The sequence below is a fragment of the Tuber melanosporum genome, assembly GCF_000151645.1.
Source record: "Tuber melanosporum whole genome shotgun sequence assembly, scaffold_13, strain Mel28".
Classification (NCBI taxonomy): Eukaryota; Fungi; Ascomycota; class Pezizomycetes; order Pezizales; family Tuberaceae; genus Tuber; species Tuber melanosporum.
In genome coordinates, this window is record NW_003298786.1 from 471,613 (window position 1) to 477,498 (window position 5,886).

Sequence of the window (5,886 nt, forward strand, 5' to 3'; positions counted from 1 at the left end):
GGCGAATGCTGAGCTGTTAGAACAACCTTCGGTAATATCCGAGGTCCACCAAAGGCTTTTCTCTGGTCCCGGTATGCCCGCGATATTTCCTCAGGGATCTCCTCCAGTCCGCCAACCAGTTGCCTTAGTAGCGCCCCTAGCATGATTGTGGTGGACTGTTCCTTTTGGGCAGCAAAGTCAAAATAAAAGCCTCCAACCGTCACATTTTTCCCCCGAGCCTGATCACACAAACTGTCTATCACCAATGAGCTAAGATTAGGGCTCGTCAGCACTTGCCATTTTTTTCTTCCATCCCTTAAGATTCGCTCTTGTTACCTCATATATGTTTTGCCAACACCTGGATCTCCATAGCAAAACAAAACTGGGTTATCCGATTCACACTCTCCACTACCGGCGTGCCAGTTTCTAAATTCCTCTGTTTGTAGGAGCCACTCCCCTACATTTTCGACTCGGCGCTCTTGGATATCTTGATGTCGTAGCCTTGGATCTAGTGGTGATAACCAGGTCAGGATTTGGGATCGGTCATCGGCAATGGTACAGTTGTTCCACACATTGTTATGTGAGTTGGTACAAATATTATTAAAGAAGTTGGTGCTATTGAAAGAGTTGGTGTTGTCATTGAAGTGGTATTGCGACATCTTTGCTGATCCGGACCTGGTAGAGGATAGGTGGTTGAGGTGGTCGGCCGACGGAGTCGCTGGGAGCTGAAGAAAAGCGGGGTCTTGTGTGGAAGTTTGCGGATATTGCCGGACTGCCAAACCAATCTCCCCCAAATTTGTGCCCATATGATGGCCTACATCCCTGCTTGGGCTTGCCGTGTTGGTTGCCAAGGAATGCCACATCACTTGAGGTGTTCAGCGAGATGCCGCGATGCAAGACATGCCTTGCGCTGCTACTCGTACTTGTATGAACGAGCGCCTGTGATGGTGGAATGGGTTAGCTTGATATACTATGGTCAGGTATTCATATATGTACTGAGCAGTCGCGCCAAGGAGTGATATCTCATCTGCCAAGAAGTACGATCTGATAACGATGATGGTAGATGCATAGGGGGGGAATTTCTGAGCATGCACGTGATTTATGATGAGATGTGCAGTTGGGTGTATTTGTGAGCACATTCTCGTGAGGGCCAAGAAAAAAAGCTCGGCACCCACGCTGGCAATTTCTGATTATCCATATCTTCTCCCTCAGACTTTCAACATTCACAACGCGCTCGAGTGTAGATCGAGGGGATGCTAGTAAAAAAGTGGTATGGAGTAGGCGTGTTGATGTTGATTTTGGAAAAAATTTGTTTTCTGATATGTAGCGACCAGCTAGTCTAAAAACACAAACCTCCCATTGCTCTACGAGTCCGAGTACTTGAGTTTTTAGAGAGAGATTTTTTTTATGGGTGTATTGAATTGGAGTCCGGGCACTTGGGCCATCAATTATATATATTCAAGGTTGGCTGAGGCTAGAGAAAATGGTGGTATTCTAGGGACCGTGATTTCCGATATCTATTGAGACTGCCAAGTACCGATAGGCGAGTGTAGTACGATACAGTATGATACTCACGCAGCTCAGCGCAATTGGGTGTCACCGTACTTGGACAAAATTCATTCGTTGGTGGGCCCAAGGACCGACCGAAACAAACCAATCTGGTCAGAATCCAGGGTCACGGAAATCGCGACTTGCACCACTACCTCTTAACCAATTAACACAAAAAAATGTATCAATAGATAGCTGAAGACCTAGCAGTTCTGAAATTATTATTTCCATAACAAATCTGTCTTTTCTGCGGAAAGCACTTGTCAATTGCTGAAAATGTTTCCAAAGCTGAACTTACGTGCAGAGGATTTGTATGGTCTCTCATACAAAAAGTTAGCTGTTTTGAGAATCTCTTATTTCACATCCCCGCCAGTTCAGGCAATATTGCACCATACACTTCAACATCTAAATACCACGCTTGAAATGCCCAAAATCAGTATTTTGTGAAGAATTGATTTACTTCCACAATCGGTGGCTGAGTTCTGATGCTGTGAAAAACGGCATTTTTGGTGTGAAAGTGGCCTTCAACGATGACCCTTGTCACCGTATTTTTACATTTATCGTGATATACCCGTCTTTCTTCGATCCTGAAGTCCGCCGTACCGTATGACGGCTAAGCTAAGTAGTCATTTCAAAGTGTCGTTGAATATGAATAGCCTTCTATCAGAGTCTAGGATAATTCAGGGTACCAGTGCAAGATTTACCACTGGAATAATCGGTCGGGCAGCTGAGTAATTTCCAATGGACGGCTGCGAAAGAAATTACTATTGACGGCGCTCCAAGCGAGCTATACTGTACCCCAAACTTTAACGCATGGTAGTCCGTCAAGTCCGGCTATCTCCTGGATCAGGGCAAAATCTCTCTCATGCATAAGCGCCGAAGTTTTAGACCACTTAGGGATAGGTAGTCATGTGACTTATAGCCTCCAATATCTGGCAGCCGATAATACTCACCTCCTCATGCTCATAGCCAAATGTGTTTAAAGAACTTATATACAATATTCACAGCGAATTATCTATTCTGCGTGATATTCTAGAATAATTCTCTCTCAGTACTATTCCAGGGTGGCCTGGTTTGGTAGGGCTGACGCCGCTCCATCGGAGTAGCATTTTCACCACTCCCTCGTGCTCATTCAAAGCAGCACAATGGAGTGACGTTTGACCGTAACTACTTGGTTTTTCAGGGTTGACCCCACCGGTCCGAGTAGTATTTTTACTGCTTCCCCGTGTCCATGGCACATGATGCCAGGCAGCACAATGGAGTGGTGTATTGCCCATGCAGTCCTTTTGATCGATACAGCGGCCTCCCACCTCTACCAAACTAGCTACAATCCCAACCCCGAAGAAGGATGCATGCACAGTGCAGACTACCGAATAGGAGGGGTTTGTCGAAATTCGCGAGGTGCCTATACGGGCTCTGCGCTTTTAAGAGGATCTTAGTTGATATGTGCTTGCTGTAGTCGTCAAATAGGCTCAGCGCAAGAAATTTCGCGCATTCCGAAATGTCCCTCTCTGTGTGAACCGCCCAATGTAGAAGAAGGATATCCGAGAAATGGTATGTCTTGGAGATCGGGAGAGGGATTAGTCGAAAGGATGCGGACCTGCTGAGAATTCAGATAACTCAAGCAGGTTTCTGCCATTGCTGAGTGAGCTCTACTAAAAAGCTCAGGATGAGCTCGGAGGTATTCTTGAAGGGTAAAGTGGATTAAGCAGACAGTGGAGGCCCCCTTGTCCACGACAATAAGGCCTTGGAAACAGGCTAGTAATGCTCCTGTTGAGGGAACATTTTCGGTATTAAGGCTTGGCGATCCTATTTCGACAGCTAGGGTGTGGTAACGTTCATCGGGCTTCAAGAGCCGCTCCACGTGTGAGATCCACATCAAGGCGGATGCCGAGCCTCGCTTTCTCCCTACTCTATCCTTTTATCTAACCCAGCGTTGTGGCATAAACATCCTCCGATCCTAGCACACCGGTCATTGTGCTGAGCCTGCTCCGTCTGCTATGGATTGTGGTTTCTTGCAGGATCGCATCGATATTCAGCGAGACTGGTAGGAAATTACATATGCATTTGTCAGTGGATAACTTGAGGTAGTTTCTCCGGTGTTGTTGTTTCCATAAACATTTCAGTAATTGTTGGAATATTGTCCATGAGTTTCGATTTCATACTTTCTATTAGTTTCCTATAAGATCTTCGTGAACTTTCCTTTATACCTTACTTGATGTCTGAAACTGTTACCACCCTGTTGTCTCCGTACTGTTTCCTCTCTATCTCCTTGCAGTGAAAATTTCTCTCTTGTTTCTTTCTTGTTTCAGTGGGACAAGACTTTTTTCCCCCTTTCCGGAGATGAAATTTTTCATCCACACGGGCACCGTATTGGATGTGGATCATCTTGTGTTAAAAGGGCCTTATTATCTACTTAGAAATGATATGCGAATTCTGACCTTTCAATCGTGTGCCTAAGAAAACTCTTGCTGGATTTTATCTATCATTCCTACCTATACTTCTCTCTCTTCACGTTATCGAACGATTTATTTTTCTTCAGTAATATCTTGGGGAATTTTCTTCAGGATGTCCTTTACTAGACTACTGCACATCGCATCTGGGGTTGTGTCCCCGCCTAGCTTTTTGTGAAGATATCTGGTAATATCATGCCTCGTGGTATGTATGGATACACTTATCACTCTCCCGGCAAGGCGCCTTCTGATCTCCCATTGAATGTGCGGCCTTCCAGTCACGAATATCCGAGTGCCTGGAGATTTCTGGAGAATTTGATTTAGTGAGTCAAGAAGTCTGGGTCGATTTCCTTCCACCCACTCTCTAAGATAGTATACGATACAGTACCGTGAACGAGCTAGTTGTCATTTCTTGGTCTGCATCAAGAACACTGTATATCTCGCTAGGGGGGTAGGAGGGGGAGGGCACTACGCATGGCATACAGGAGGAAAAAAGAACCCAATCCAGGTTTCAAAATAGAAAATCAACCTCCGGGGTTGCGGATAAGAATACTGCAAATCAAACCTCACCCTTCTCCCATACTGACCTCCAAAGTCATGGGCCGCGCAGGCGACTTATATCTCTAAGGCCGGGCATGAAGGGTTTGGTTTCACAGCGGGGTTTTCAGGTTTATATGGTATCATACTGTGAATCCTCGGTTGAGGGGGGTGGCGTTCTTTTCGGGAAATGGCAGGGAGATAAATGATGACCCAAGATGGAGCTTGGACCAATTCTCTGGTAGTTTTGAAGTTGTTTCTATTAGTCTCTCCAGGGGTTATCGTTCTCACCTCTTCAGGTTTGATCACAACACGCGGTAGTAGGCTTCCGGGAAGTTTGCAGAATGGTTAAGGGTTGGTGTGGTAGATGAAAATCAATGATGCTCGTGATATGGGGATGATGGAAATTCACAGGTCAATGATCCCTCAACTCAGGAACTGAAAGCCTCTCATAAACTCAGAGACTTCCTGCTGCTGCTCGGAGGTGTTCTCTTCTTTGTTCTCTCGCTCTCGGGAATTCCCTGAACTAGCTACATATAGGGGTAGTCCCCTTATCCATAGTCTCGGAGTGCTGACTACGATATCGTGGCTATATACTGACGACACGTAACCACCATTCTCTGTCCATCCTCACACCTAACAATACCCACCTCCACATTATTAAAACCGTATTAATCTCCCTTGCTGGGAGAGAGCGGAAAGTGTGGATGGCTTCTCGGATCCGCATGTGAGCTCGCATCCGCAGGACGTGGCGGATAAGCGTGATTTCGACTGAATCGTGTCCACTCGGGAACCAACCACCATAAAATACAGTAAGGTGACAAAACCCATCGCTGAAGGGCACTTTTACACCAAGGATGCTGTTTTTCGAGGCACGAGAACTTGACCGCCTGAAGGGGAAGTAAATGGTGATTTTCGAAAGAGGTATGATTTCTTTTTGTATGGGTGCCCATACACATTCTTGGCATTTGAGTCCAATTTGGGATCAGTTGTGCCAGTTGGCGAGAGCTATTCACAGAGTGAACATATTTATCATAGAAATACGACTTTCGGAACCGCTAGGTCGTTAGGTATCTGTTGATATACTTTTTGTTTTAATTGATTTAAGAGGTAGGGGTGAAAACCATGATTTCTGTGACCCAAGATTTGGCCTATCTTGATGCGTTTGTCGGTACTTGGACCCACCAACGATGACTTTTTCCAAGAATTATACTTTATTCAACCGCCGACTTTTATGTTCATTTTCACGAGTGTATGAAATACGGGCGCATTTGTATATTTTCTTTATACCCAAAACCACCTACGCCTACACTTTAGAAGGACGGGGAGAAGAGAGGGAACTGTAGAGGAAATAGATGAGAAAATCTTT